The sequence below is a fragment of the Neopsephotus bourkii genome, unplaced genomic scaffold (genome assembly GCF_033783945.1).
Source record: "Neopsephotus bourkii isolate Nb327-2 ecotype Australia unplaced genomic scaffold, CSIRO-AGI_Nbou_v1 NB_631, whole genome shotgun sequence".
Taxonomy (NCBI): domain Eukaryota; kingdom Metazoa; phylum Chordata; class Aves; order Psittaciformes; family Psittacidae; genus Neopsephotus; species Neopsephotus bourkii.
In genome coordinates, this window is record NW_026901130.1 from 516,211 (window position 1) to 531,962 (window position 15,752).

The following is a 15,752-nucleotide window of genomic DNA, read 5'->3' on the forward strand; positions in this document are numbered from 1 at the left end:
ATATATATATGGTGTTGTGGGAGATTTTTTACTGGAAGGGTGTAAGGCTTTTACCATTTGTGTGTTTTCATTTGTATTTAAAATTGCTTTTGTTGTACTTGATATGGTGTGTGTTGAAAGCTGTGAAAACTGAAATCCCTCTTTTGTCATGGGAAGTTTAGAATATATTCTTCCAGCACAAGGTTAAGTCACAACCATTTCACGAAACAGGGTTCAGTATTCCTGCTGAATTGGTGTCTCACCTCGCTCTGTTATTTCCCAGGACCTCCAGCTTAATTTCACATTGCATGCAGAATTGGTAAATTAAAATGTTTAGAAAAATTGCATTTCTTGGGCCAGACACACAGCCTTCTCTTTGCATGCAGCCTGACAGTCCATCCTTAAAAACAGCAGGCAAAACCAGTAAAGCCTTGTGGGAGAGCACAAGTTCAGGAAAGTAGATAGATTTTAGTTGATTGACTGTGATCGACTGGAATGGTTTTTCATCTTGAATTATCATTAGGGTGCAGGCATAAAACAATAGCTACTTAAGAAGCAAGCATAGTAGGGTGGAATCCATCCAAATCCATGTAAGGAAAAGTTAATTCCTAGACAGAGTAGGCAGTACTTGCATGGACAAGCAGGCTAGGAGACAGAGAGCTGGAGGCATCTGTGCTGGGATCTGTTCTTCTCTACGTATTCAGAAGCAACTCTGCAAAGGAGCTGAATGCTGAAGTTTGGAAAATAAGAAGTCTGCTGATGCCCCACTAAACCATGAAGGGCTAGCTGAGGAGCTGCAGAAAAGCCTGACAAGGCAAGTGCCTGGTTAGTAAATCAGGGAACTCTGTGTCAATAGGATAATAAGAGAAGGCTTAGGGAAGACCTTACAGCAGCCTTCCTACTCTAGGGTCTTACAGGAAATCTGGAGAGGGACTTCTTACAAGGACATGTAGTGACTAGACAAGGGGTAATGGCTTTAAACTGAAAGAGGAGAGATTTAGATTAGATATTAGGAAAATCATTCTCCACTGTGAGGGTGGTGAGGCACTCTAACAGCTTGTCCAGAGATGTTGTGGCTGCCCCATCCCTGGCAGTGTTCAGGCCAGGTTGGATGGGGCTTTAAACAACCTGGTCTAGTGGAAGGTGTCCCTGCCCATGGCAGGGGGTTCAGAACTAGATGATCTTTAAGGTTCCTTCCAACCTCAACCATTCTATGATTCTGTGAAATGTAGAACAATGCTTGTAATCAAAATATAACCCTAATGTGCCATGTAAATCCGCAGGCTCCGAAAGTTATGTCTCGGGGCTGAGATTTTGCCATTGTGGCACCCTGTCTCCTGAGGTCAGCTCACTGCTTGTCGCAGTTCCGCTCGTCCCCACCCCAAAAACATGCAGCAGAGCTGGAAAAATGCAGAGAATGTCACCAAGGATGGTCAAAGCTGTGGAACAGGTTCTGTGGAGGTCTCCCTCTGTGTGGCATTCCCTAAGCTGTTACTCCTCAGATGCTGCTATAATTGATGTCCTGATACGAAGAACCAACAGCCTCAACAACAAAGGTGTCTCTCACATGCACTCTGCTGGACTGCAGCTGGGATGCTAAGTGCAGATGCTACCTGATGGCAGCATGCAGGCTGCATCAAGCCATACCCTGGAGGGAAGAAGCCCACTGGTGTAGTTAATTTTACACTGTGTTCCAGTGTGTACGGAATAGTGAAAGTAATTCTGGTTGGATCTAATCCGGTTTATACTAACTACTGAATCAGATACAAGTTTTTTGAAGTAACACGTTTAAAAATAGTTTTAATTGAGATAAAGACTTCACAGCTAGTTTTTAAAAGAAAGCAATAAAAGCATAAGGGTCTCAAAAGACTTATTTTTCCATGGATCTTTCCTTTATCTGCCAACCTTGTGCTAGAGTTTAAAGGCATTATGCCTAGATAAAGGTTCAGTTGTTGAGCAGGATCAATAGAAATGCAGTGAAGAATAAGGGCAGCTCCCATGTTGGTATGTCGTCCTGCATTCTGGTATTTGTGCTATTTCCACAGAAAATACTGGAAGTAGTTGACTCAGTAGTCAGCATTAGGGAGTCCTTGGCTCCTTTTCTGCTATTGGTATGAGATGAGTACCATTCCAGTTAGAGTAAAAAAAAAAAATATATATATATATATATACAAGAAAAAAAGAGGGACAAGGGGTAAAACAGCACAAGAAAAGCTTCAGAATATTTCAGAACAAGGATGGACAGCCCTCATCACTGTTCTGCTAGATCCTTCTGCAGCCAGATTTTTCCAGCTGAGGAGGCTTTATCCCTCCTCAGGAACTGCAGACACGTCCAAGAACACACGCTCTTGGCAATGAGCTGGTGCCATCTGATGTAGCTGGAGAACTCAAAATAATTTAAGGGAAAAACTTCAGACCTGAAAGACGTCAGGCATGACTATCCAATGCTATTAGGTTTTAGTATATTTTGTGTGATTAAGGGAATTGGAGGCTGAGAGTGGGGTTTTGTTTTGGGTGGAATTTTTTCTTTCCTCTCAGAAATAAGCAGCTGAACAGTTTGCCCACAAATACAATACAGGGCATAGGGAATTGTATCAAACCTGATGTCACTTGTGAAATCCAAATTCTCTCTCTGCCTTTTTGAATAATGTGGAAAAAAATCAGTCATTGAAATAAATGTTCAGTCTTTGTTTTGTACTTCTTTGTAAGTGCAATTAGCTTGTTTTCCAGTTTCTTCATTTGTGTTAAAAGCAGAGTTGTACAGCTAACCATAATGTTGGATAAATCATTATCAGTAAAGCTTCAGCACATCTGCCACAGGGAGAAAAAATATAATTGTGAGGTTTGAATCACCACATTATTTTAATAGGGAGAGCTGCTTTCAAATAATTGTTTGCAGTGCCCATTAATTTAAAGCAATCTCACCAGCTGCCTCTCTGGGAGGATTATGATCTGGTCACCCATCCGAGGCAAGTGCAGTGTAATTTGAAAACAAAAAATCCCTAGCCTATACTAGTGTTAAAATTTGATTTAAAATAAGTGAAATCATTTAGCAGCAGCAGTGGTACTAGTATAGCATGTTATGGTAAATTATCTTTAGAAAGCTCTTGATGCCTTCATATACAGTGCAGATTTGGAAACAGAACCATATATATAAATTAAAATATCCATGATGTATGCTGCTTGTGTTTGAGAATATCAAAATACTTAATGGAGATTTAAGATAGAATCACAACATGTTTCACAGTATTATTTTCATTTAACTGCTGGGGGGAACAGATACAGACAAACAATAATTTTCCATAAATCATAAGGAGAATGTGGTGGAGAAAAATAAAATCCTAATGGTGAGAAAGCTTTCTCATTTTATTGGGTTTTGCATTTTCTTTTATATTAGTAGTAAAGGTGATGTTTTTATAGTATGCATTATCCTGATAGATTGGAATCCAGTCATACTGCGAACACCCTTACTTGACTTTTCAGTTATTGAAAGGGAAGATCAATGGAACCTTGTGTATACAAGTCAAATCTGGTGTTTTAGGAAGCAGCGAAAGAAAATTTCTCATGTGTTTGTTTTTATTTTATGTTTTACTTAACTACACATACTATTCTCCTCACTGAAAGCATGAAATAGAGAAAGAGAAAGATTTTGTGTACGGTGCTGATCACTCTTCAGATTTTATTAGCTCTTAGGCCACTGAGATCAGAAACTCCTGGCGAGTAATACCTTGACAATTTCACTTAGTTACCATATATAATTTATGAGAATACTTTGGCATTTCTGAGAGGGATGTGTTTATGAAATTATGTGAACGATGTCTGAAACCTGAAAAAAAAATGCAAAACGTGCAAAAAAAAAAAAAAGTATTATGGTACAGATCATGCTACATATATATTCAATATTGGCTTGGGAAGGGCCTTAGCAGCCTGATATAATTTCAGAGTTGGCTTTGAAGGTGAACTAGATAGCCACCAAAGAGACTTAACATTTTAATTATTCTGTACTTGTGTGATCCCAGATAGGCTGAGATGGTGAGTGTTCAGAGGTGACCTCTGTTGAGTACCGGATACCCAGCCATTCCATAAACAGCAAGCAAGCCCATTGTATAAGGCGGTGTTGTATGTAGGTATGCCCAGGTTGCAATACTCTTTTACTAATTAGACAAATACATCATCTTATATATACTGCATTGAAAGCTAGGAACAGCATATCTGTGTTCTGAGAGAACAATCATGCAGAGTTTACTGAGTTTCAGTTACATTAGCATGTAAATACTTGTAGGAGCAAGACTTCACCAGTGCTCTGTACTGCAGTTTGCAGTGCTATCAAGGTAATTTATTAATCTCAGACAGTACATTTACATTTCAAAGGACTAAGTATGACTGTCAGGCCCTAATTTCACTCAACAGGGAGCTGAGAACACTTTGCACCCAACAACACTCAAAAATTAAGGGTTCTTCCTGGATTTATTTTCCTGTGTGGGAGGAAATTGCAAGGATTGTTAAGTGACTCAGGGAAGGTAATGCTAGAAAATGGTAAGTTATGGTGAGGGACAGCTATTCTGCCAGATCCATGGTTCTGAGTGCTCACTGAGCAAAACATGGAAATGAAAACAGATAAAAGACTGGAAGGCCAGAACAGTTTAAAAAAGTGAACTGAGTATGGAACTTTCTGGAAAAAGGGAGGAATACATGAAGAAGGGTGATACTGGGTTTCTTGCATATGAATGGAAAAACAGATTCAGCAAAAGGTATTTTAGGCTTTTTCTTTTCTACTGAAAAAAAAAAAGGAATCTGTAGCAACTGCATCTTTTAAACTTAAATCAAGATGACAAGGTAAGCAATATTTTCAGTTGATGAACATCCAAAGCTCTATATATGAGCTCCATGTATACCACAATCAGCATAGCTACCCATTTCTGTGCTTCTGAAATTTGGGTTGCTCCAGAAACATGCAAACAAATTCTGTTCAGGTTTAGGAAATAGTAAGTTTCTCACTGTTGTGGTTTAAACCCAGCCAGACGGCTCATTCACTCACTCCCCCTCCTTTTTCCTCCCTCTTTCTCTGCCACCCCCCCCCCCTCCTCACTCCCGGAGGGATGGGGAGGAGAAACAAAAGAATGCAACTTCCACAGGCTGAGACAAGAACAGTCCAGCAACCAATGTACAACACAAATCACCATTGCTAACAACAACAACAACAGTAAGAGAAAATAACGAGGGGAGGGAATACGATAACACCCGCCGAAAACGAGGCCGACCCAGAATACCCGGTGTCCTTCTGGGTAACTCCCAGTTACCCCCCCAGCATGATGTGCTGTGGTATGGAATACCCCTTTGGCTAGCTTGGGTCATGTGTCCTGTCTTTGCTTCCTCTCGCCTTCCCCTCCTGCCTGACAGAGCATGAGGCTCACAAAGTCCTTGGTCAGGGTAAACATTACTTAGCAACAACTAAAAACATCGGTGTTATCAGCACTGTTCGCAGGCTGAAAGTCAAAACAGAACGCTGCACCAGCTACCAAGAAGGAGAAAAACTGATTGTTACTGCTAAACCCAGGACAGTATCCACCCCATATTCCATACCATTCACATCATGCTCAGATCCCACATTTTCAATATACCATCGCTGTCACATATATGTACATCCACATACACAAACCAAGAGAATGAGATCATTTCTTAGTGCATGGACCAATCCCTAGAATGCGGCAGAGCCCATTCGGTCCATTATGTCAGGTTCCATCTCTTGTAACAATCTTTCAGGGCAGGAAAGGCTGTGTGCAGTGTTGGGTTGTTGCCTGCTGATGCTGATCGTTCCTTTACTGCAGAACTCATCTGGTTCTATCAAAGCTCGTTCTCTGTTGGGATGCTGGTTGCGGGAAAGTCAGGGCTAGTCGCTGGTGACCTGAAGACATCTTGTTGATGGGCTGTAAAAGTATTACATAGCAGGCAACAGCATACAATTAAGTTGATTGGCTGTTTTCCCCTAAAATCAAATCCCCTTTAGGTATACATCAGACTTCCCCATCTTCCTGCATTACGCACCAAGTATATCCAGGTCCCTGAGCAAAAGCAGTCCCACAAGTGGGTTTGCCTTTACCTGAAGCGGGAATAACCCAGACTGTCTTCCCCAGCAAATTCTTCGTATGCACCACAGGAACTTTGTCTCCCTCTACAATATGTAAAAGTTCTGACTGGGCTAGGCCAGCCCTATTGGCAGATGCCCCCGAGTGTTGATCAACCAGGTGGCCTTTGGTAAGTGTGTATCCCAATGCTTGAAAGTTCCCCCACCCATTGCTCTCAGTGTAGCTTTTAACAACCTATTGTACCGTTCGATTTTCCCAGAGGCTGGTGCATGTTAGGGGATGTGATATACCCACTCAATGCCATGCTCTTTGGCCCAAATGTCTGTAGGGTTATTCGGGAAATGAGTCCCATTGTCTGACTCAGTTCTCTCTGGGGTGCCATGTCACCACAAAATCTGTTTCTCAAGGCCCAGAACAGTGTTCCGGGCAGTGGTGTGGGGCACAGTGTATGTTCCCAGCCATCCAGTGGCTGCTTCCACCATGGTAAGCACATGGCACTTGCCTTGGCGGGTTGGTGGGAATGTGATATAGTCAATCTGCCAGGCCTCCACATATTTGTACTTCAGCCATTATTCTCCATACCAAAGAGGCTTTAACAGCTTGGCTTGCTTAACTGCTGCACATGTTTAACAGTCATGAATAATCTGGGCAATAGTGTCCATTGTTAAGTCCACCCCTCAATCACTGGCCCATCTTTATGTTCCATCTCTGCCCTGATGGCCCATGGCTAAAAATAATTCACCTTTATGTTGCCAGTCTAAGTCCATCTGAGCCACTTCAATCGTAGCTGCTTTATCCACTTGTTGGTTGTTCTGGTGTTTCTCAGTGGCCCTACTCTTGGTTACACGGGCATCTACATGATGTACCTTCACCACCAGGTTCTGCACCCGGGCAGCAATATCTTGCCACAGTGCAGCAGCCCAGATGGGTTTACCTCTGCATTGCTAGTTGCTCTGCTTCCATTGCTGCAACCACCCCTACAGGGCATTTGCCACCATCTATGATTCAGTGTAGAGATAAAGTACTGGCTACTTTTCTTGTTCAGCAATGTCCAAGGCCAGCTGGATGGCTTTCACCTCAGCAAACTGACTCGATTCACTCTCTCCTTCAGCAGTTTCTGCAACTTGTCGTCAGGGACTCCATACAGCTGCCTTCCATCTCCAGTGACCTCCCACAATAAGGCAGGACCCATCAGTAAACAAGACATACTGCTTTTCACTTTGTGACAGTTTATTATACGGTGGGGCCTCTTCAGCACATATCACCTCCTCCTCTGGTGACATTCCAAAACCTTTGCTGTCTGGCCAGTCCATAATGACTTCTAGAATTCCTGGATGACTCAGATTTCCTATTCAAACTCCTTGTGTAATTAGTGCAGCCCATTTACTCCATGTAGTATTGGTTGCATGATGTGTGGAGGAGATGCTGCCTTTGAACGTCCAGCCCAGCACGGGCAACCAGATTGCCAGGAGGAGCTGTGCTTCAGTGCCAATCACTTCTGAAGCAGCTCAAATCCCTTCATAGGCTGCCAGTATCTCTTTTTCAGTTGGGGTATATCTAGCCTCAGATCCTTTGTATCCCCGATTCCAAAAACCAAGGGATCGACCTTGAGTCTCCCCTGGAGCTTTCAGCCAGAGGCTCCAGGTAGGGCCATTCTCCCCAGCTGCGGTGTACAGTACATTTTTTACATCTGGCCCGGTCCGGGCTGGTCCAAGGGCCACTGCATGAACTATCTCGCATTTAATTTGCTCAAAGGCTTCTTGTTGCTCAGGGCCCCATTTAAATCATTCTTCTTCCAGGTCACGTGGTAGAGAGGGCTCACAGTCGAACTGTAATTTGGGATGTGAATTCTCCAGGACCCCACAGCACCCAAGAAAGCTTGTGTTTCTTGCTGATTAGTTGGTGGAGACATTGCTGTTACCTTGTTGATCACATCTGTGGGGATCTGGCGACGTCCATCTTGCCGTTTTATTCCCAAAAATCGAATCGCCTGTGCAGGTACCTTAGCCTTACTCCATTTTATAGCAAAACCGGCTTTCAACAGGCTTTGGATTATTTTTCTCCCTTTCTCAAAGACTTCTTCTACTGTATCACCCCACACAATAGTGTCCTCAATGTATTGCAGGTGATTTGGGGCTTGCCCCTGTTCCAGTGCAGTCTGGATCAGTCCATGGCAAATGGTAGGGATGTGTTTCCAGCCCTGGGGCAGTTGGTTCCAAGTGAACTGGGTGCCTCTGCAAGTAAAAGCAAACTGTGACCTGCACTCTGCATCCAAAGGAATTGAGAAAAATGCATTGGCAGTATCAGTCGTGGCATAATCACTTGGCTGCCTTTGACTCCAGTTCATACTGAAGGTCTAGCATGTCCGATATGGCAGCACTCAGTGGTGGTGTGACTTTGTTCAGGCCACGATAGTCTACTGTTAGTCTTCAGTCTCCATCAGACTTTCGCACTGGCCATATGGGGCTATTAAAGGGTGAGTGGGTCCTGCTGATCACTCCCTGACTCTCCAGTCTATGAATCAGCTTATGGATGGGAATCAGGGAGTCTTGGTGCGATATTGCCACTGGTGCACTGTTGTGGTCGCAATTGGCACTTGTTGTTCTTCAACTTTCAGGAACCCCACAACAGCAGGATCCTCTGAGAGACCAGGCAAGGTGGACAGCTGCTCAATTTCCTCTGTGTCCAAAGCAGCAATACCAAAAGACCATCGGTACCCTTTTGGGTCTTTGAAGTACCCTCTCCTGAGGCAGTCTATGCCAAGGATGCATGGAGCCTCTGGACCAGTCACAATGGGGTGCTTTTGCCATTTCCTCCCAGTCAGACTGATTTCAGTCTCCAGTACAATCAGCTCTTGGAATCCTTCAGTTAATCCAGAAATATAAATGGGTTCCACCCCTTGACAGCTTGATAGCATCAGGGTACACTGTGCACCGTTACCTACTAGAGCCTTTTACTTCTGTGGGACTGATGTGCCAGGCTATCTGATCCACACAGTCCATTAAATCCAATTGTCCCTTACCTCCACCTGGCTGGAGGCAGGGCCCCTCTATTAGTCATCACAACGTTGGACACGTAAGTCATGTTGAAAGGGATTATTCTTTGTTATCACAGGAGCTGGAGTAAAATCAGCTCTTCCACTCCATCTAGGAACCTGCTCACGAGAGACCGAAGTCGTAGTTCTCATGGGATTATCAGTCTTGGCCCTGTTCCCCTCTTCAATTCACTCACCCATTCCTCCAAAGCTGAAGTAGGTTTTCCATCCCACTTCGTCATGTCTTCTCCATGATCCCACAGGTAAAACCATGGGGTGGCCTGTGGCGTATACCTCCTGTATCTCCTCTCTCGAGCAATAGAGCGCCTTTTGTTAATAGCTGAGACGTGTGTTGGTACATGTGAGTAGCTGGATAAATCTATCGATCATCTCTCAATTGTTTGAGATCCTGGGACAGGTTTTCCACAGCTGAAATGATGGAAGGATTGATATTGTCTTCAAACTCTCGGAGTTTATGAATCATTTCATCCACTGTTAGTGGTACTATGTCATTCCAGGTTACTGTTGCCAATGAATAGGCATATGATGACAGTGCATTCCGGGTAAGTTTTTGCCACATGGGTCATGTACATTCAACTTCATCTGGGTCTATGGGTATATCCCCATTATTTGGCTTGATGTGATAAACATCTCTACGATGGCTGATTCCCTCAGAGGAAAGAGCCTTTGTCTAAAGTAGTCCATTTGGCCGAACGGCTCATAAGGTCATCCTTGTATGGAAACCTTTCTTTCACAGCTGCCAAGAGCCACCTCCAAAGGCTGAGGGACTTTTTCTCTCTTGCAATTGCTTTGTCAGTTCCCCCTTCTCTAGCAAGTGATCCCAGCTGCTTGACTTATGTACCTTGTAGGTCATGACCATCAGCCCCATTGTCCCAGCATCGGAGCAACCAGGTGAGGATGTGCTCCCCTGGTTGATGGGTAAAATCTTTTTGCATATTCCATAGCTCGGTTGAGGTCCACCTCTTCTTCTTCTTCGTCCTGTAACAATGACTCCTGATCAGATGCTAGACCAAGTGGTGAATACATTGTTTCTTCATCTTGCTTCACCCTTCTTGCCTCTTTTTTGCTCTTTCTCTTGCATACAGGGGTAACCAATATTGATACTAATTGATCCTCTGGTTTAGCTGTGGTGATTATCACTATGGTTTGAGTAGCGACTGTACCTGTTGCTGGGGGTGGTGTAGCTGCTGTGCTTGGAGCTGGGGTAGCCGCACTGTTTGTTGCAGGTGAAGTTTGAGTAGCTGCTGTACTTGCCACTGGGGGTGGTGTAGCTGCTTGTGCTTGGAGCTGGAGTGGCTGCGCTGACAGTTGCTTTACCCTCAGATCCAGGGACGTTTTTTTTCCTTTTGAAGGTGCTGGATAGTGTTGAACAGGGCTCTGTAAGCATTGGGCAAGCCCCAGCGTGTTGCCATGATTTGTCCATCTCTGGTTTGGCCAGAATGACCACACACCTCATTTAAGTGTGTTACTAATTCTTCTGGATTTTGCAGTTGTTCGGTAGTGAAATTCCAAAGTACTGGAGGGGCCCACTGACCTAGATACTTGCCCATACTATTCCACACACCCTGCCACTCATGACTGCCCAGCCTCGGGGAAAATCTGTTGGTCCTCCTATATCGTTTAACCCCAGACAAGACCCAAACCTGACTCTGGTTAACTTTTAAAATCAGACTAAATGGTCATGGGCAAAATACACTCTGCATGCATGCCAACATGGTGATCCCCATCACAATCAGCAAACGAGTCTCAACAGCATTAAAAGGCCATCAAAAAACTTCAAAATTCTCAAATGATGCTGTAAATGCTCGGGGGGGGGGGGGGGGGGACGGGACTGGGAGGGTAAAAGAATGTCTCCTTCACAGGTTGACCACCCAAGAAGGAGAAAAAAGATATGTAATTGCTAAGCACTTTTATTATATACCTCCCAAAGTATAAAGGTGGTTACCACACGGGGAACATAAGCCAGATCAGTTTCATGATCAGTGATTCTATTGTATTACAAGTCATTACCATAAAGTACAATGAGACAAGAACCTTAGCCCAAGTCCCACACTTGAAAAACACTAATACAGCAAATACTGGCTGAAAGGAAGGTACGATATACTGGAACTGTGAGATCAAGAGGAACAACTCTGAGAGCCAATAAATCAGCATTGTGACGAGTGACTATTAATTCAGACAGATCTGTTGTTATCTCAACCCTTTGTGCCTCACGTTGGGCGCCAAAAAGAACTGTCGTGGTTTAAACCCAGCCAGACAGCTTGTTCGCTCACTCCACCCCTTTTTTCCATTCTCTTTCTTTCCTTCCCCCCCACCCCCCCTTCCCCACGCCCGGAGGGATGGGGAGGAGAATCAAAAGAATGCAACTTCCACGGGTTGAGACAAGAACAGGCCAGCAACCAATGTACAACACAAATCACCACACCTACCACCAACGACAACAATGATAAGAGAAAATAACAAGGGAAGGGAATACGATACCACTCACCGAAAAACGAGTCTGACCCAGAAGACCCCATGTACTTCCAGATAACTGTCGTGGTTTAACCCCAGCCAGACAGCTTCTTCACCCACTCCCTCCCCTTCTTGCCCTCCCCCTACTCCTGGAGGGACGGAGAGGAGAATCAGAAAGAATACAACTCCCACGGGTTGAGATAAGAACAGTTTAGTAACTAAGGTATAACACAAATCACTACTGCTACCACCAATAATAGTAATGATAAAGGAAATAACAAGGGAAGAGAATACAAGACCTTATCACCAGGTGACCAATAACTCCCCCCACCAGCCCAACCAAGCACCAACCGATACCTCCTCCAACCCTGCAGTCCACCTCATTGTTGCATCTCTGCTCTGTTGGCCTGAAATGCCATGAGCCCACTAGGCTCAAAATAATTCACTGTCCCCTCCATCAGTTTCTGCAGCTTGTTGCTGGGGTCTCCATACAGCTGCCTTCCATCTCCAATGCTTCCAAAGCACTCAGGGGCCCAGTGGACTAGATACTTGCCCATACTGTCCCACATGCCCTGCCACTCATGATTGTCCAGCCTTTGGAAAAACCTCTTGGTCCTCCCATACTGTCATCTAACCCCAGACAAGGCCCAGACCTGACTCTGCTTAACTTTTGAGATCAGACAAAATGGTGGTGGGTAAAACACAGTCTGTATGTGTGCCAACATGCTGATCCCCATCACAATCAGGAGGCAGGTCCCAAGGATACCCAAAGGCCATTCAAAACCTTCAGAACTCTCAAAGGATGCTGCTGTACTTGTCACTGGGGCTGGTGTAGCTGCTGTGCTTGCCGGCTCTCCCACCACCAGCTTTTCTTTTTCTGAGTCAAGATCTCCCTCCTCTGCCTTGCTGGGAAATGCTGCGGGGTCTCCTGCATCCTCCTGGGGCTCGGCGGGTGACTTCCGGGGAATGCTCTTGGCAGTCACGAGGCTCGGCTCCTCCAAAGCCTACAGCACCCGGGATTCCCAGGCAGTCTCCCATCCAAGTAGTAACTGAGCCCGACCCTGCTTAGCTTCCGAGATCAGACGAGATCGGGCGTTTTCAGGGTGGTGTGGCCATATGACAATAACCAACTCCCAGTTACCCCCCCTCTGGGCATGACATGCTGTGGTATGGAATACCTCTTTGGCTAGCTTGGGTCAGGTGTCCTGCGTCTGCTTTCTCCTGCCTTCCCCTCCTCCCTGGCAGAGCATGAGACTCACAAAGTCCTTGGTCAGGGTAAACATTACTTAGCAACAACTAAAAACATCAGTGTTATCAGCACTGTTCGCAGACTGAAAGTCAAAACACAACGCTGCACCAGCTACCAAGAAGGAGAAAAATTGACTGCTACTGCTAAACCCAGGACACTCGCCATGCTGAATGATTTGATCTTTCTGCCTGCAGTCACAAGTTGGATAGTCTTGTTTACAGTTTGGAGAACGATAAAGCATCTTTATTAAGATGATTCTCTAAAAAGTAGACATTCTACTCTAAGAACAAGTCATGGCTTAAGTCTATCAGGCTCATGATGCTTTAACAAGATCTTAATGAGCAGACACAACTGGAATCTACATGCAGCATTGTCATGGAAATTGGAGATGTTTGTTTCTGTGTCAGACTAGTGAACCTTAAACCTCTGCTTGTCATAACTAACTGTTAATTTATTACATTTGTACTGAACGTGACAAGATGTTCCGTTTGTCAACAGGACTTAGTTCTCCTAATTATGGCCTTCTTAATGGGTTGCACCACTTTTTACTTACAGAGGCAAAAGCATTTAAAATAATGTTTTCCAGATTTGTTTTCTTTTGCAAGGAATAGCAAGGTGCTCCAGAGACACAGTAAGATTTACTGTTGGAAACACTCCTCATGGGTTTAGAGATGTGCAACTATCATTTTCCTAGTCTTGTTGCCAGATGTCTAAGGATACTGTTTCTAAATGTTAGAATGGTGAAAAACCTGCAGTGAATCACCATAGTTTGGTACACTGTTACACAAATACCCACTTTCTAACTCTGTTATGAACTGTGTAAAACTCTTTGGAATAAGACAAAAAGTAGACCAGTGTATGGAAGATGAGGAAAAAAACAGTATCATTTGGCCACTAGATGGAAACAGAAGCAGCAAGTGTGTATACGTGAGTGTTAACTATATGGTTTTGCATTTCACCTGGATATTTTAATATCTTCACATGAATATAGAGAGAGTAAATAAAGTCATTTTTTGTATTGCTGTTCACGTCAAGAATAAACTGGACAGCAAAGTATAGCTGGAGTAGATTAAAAATGTGTAAGATTGAGAGCTGGAGTAGGAAGGGTAAGAATACTGATCTGAGAGAAATCAAACTCAGGCAGCCTCTAAAAAAATGTTGTATACCATGCTGGCTTATCAAGAGGGCACAGTCTGTAAGATTGCCTTCTCCTTTTTTTTTTTCTTCAGAGTTTTACCGATTTTGTGTTCCTTCACAGCAGCAGGGAAGAAATCATCTTGCGTCTTCAAATGTTTCAGGAGTGACTTTCTGTGAGGAAACCTTGCCCTTTGAGAAAAGCCCTACAAGTTCTCATTGTGTCTCCAGATATTGCTGTTTTGATTCAAAGTTGAATCTGTGAACCCTGTATTATGAAACTGTGGAACCACAGCCTGCTTAGTTTACAGTTAAGCAATGGTCCCTATTGAGTCATGGAATTAGTTGGTCACAGAAGAACTTAGATCAAAGAAAACTCTCCAGGTCTCTGATTCAACTGACTGCTGAAAGCAGGGCTGATTTTGAAGTTAGACCAGTTTTCTCAGGGGTTTGTCAAGTTTTGAATGTCTCCAGCAATGGAAACTCCACCAACTCTGTGTCAGACCTGTTGCTGTCCTTGACCACCCCCACTGTGGGCTAAAAATCGATCTTTATGTTTAACCAGAACTTCACTTAGCACAGGTTCTATCACCTCACCAGCTCTGAAGCTCCTGTAGAACTTCACATTTCCTATGAGCTCTTTCGTAATTGTGGGCCTTGCAAAGCATTTCATTCAGTTGGCCTCGACCAGTGTCTGCAGTAATAAGTTGTCATGTTGGGAGTCAGTTTGTCTGGATTTTGAAAGTAATGTGCCTTCTTCAACATTTCTGGGGAAATTTTAGGTATCTGTAGCTAGAAATGCTTTAAAAGATAGATGGACAGCAACACAAGAATGATGGGCATGCTTCAACCCTGTTTCAGTTCATCCTAAAGTAGATGACCATAAAATGCTGTGTGAACTGCAACTGTTGCTCTCCACTGAAAGAAACCGTTCTCTCCTGAGAGAGAAGCCTTTCTCTCCTAAAGGCTGCTGACCTTGCTCTGTGCATCATGGGTGTCTAAAACTGGATTAAATGAATCTCACCTTTGCTAACCTATGTAGATGACCACATCTTTCTGCTGCTCGTGGACGCTGAGATCCGTTCTGCAAGTCAGGATGCAAACTTCATGAATATGATAGATGCTGTATTTTGAAGTACCTCTCCAACAGGGGAATGTTATTATGGCATTAACAGCACCATATTTACCAGTTTAATATTCACATTAATTTAACATTCAGTAGAATGTACTCTAGTGTAGCACAGCACTTTTATTGGCTCTAAATATCCTGTTCCTTTGCTCAAAAATATTTGCTAAGCCTTTTAAATTAATGTAGGTTATAAGGGCTTTCACTTTTTTTGTGCATATTTGCTGACGTGTTGGTAACTTTGTGTCCTGGTTCTGTTCCACAGTGACATCCTATAATTTTTGGCTGGATTAGGCAGGATGAATCTGTTGTTCAGTCTGTGCAAGCCTAGACAGAGTTTTAACAACTGTTGACAGAAAAGGTCCATCATGGACAGGTATGTGGAAAAATGCCAGTTTGACTGGGAGTTTGAAGGAAAGCAAAATAATTCACTTTCCAGCATCTTGGGAAGAAACCTGAATCTGTTTGCACAGATACTCTGGCCTTCTGGAAAAGGTGCATGGGTGCTTTTTATTGTTTCAGTGTATATAAAAATTAATAGAGATGGAGCGAAAAGTTGTTTCTAACTTGCAAGCTTCCTTTTCCTGCTGAAGAGCCCCATTCTCAAACGAGCTAAATATCTCTCCCTAATCAGTAGCAGATGCAGCAGTACGTGCACAAGTGTGTGTC

General features: G+C 43.8%; 1 protein-coding gene and 1 pseudogene across 7 annotated transcripts in view; one reads left to right on the plus strand and one right to left on the minus strand.

Annotated features, from left to right (window-relative positions):
• GHR (growth hormone receptor) overlaps positions 1–15,752 on the plus strand; it is a 141,937-nt gene that overhangs the window by 79,977 nt on the left and 46,208 nt on the right. The window lies entirely within an intron of this gene.
• LOC133211646 (5S ribosomal RNA) lies at positions 12,576–12,694 on the minus strand (annotated as a pseudogene).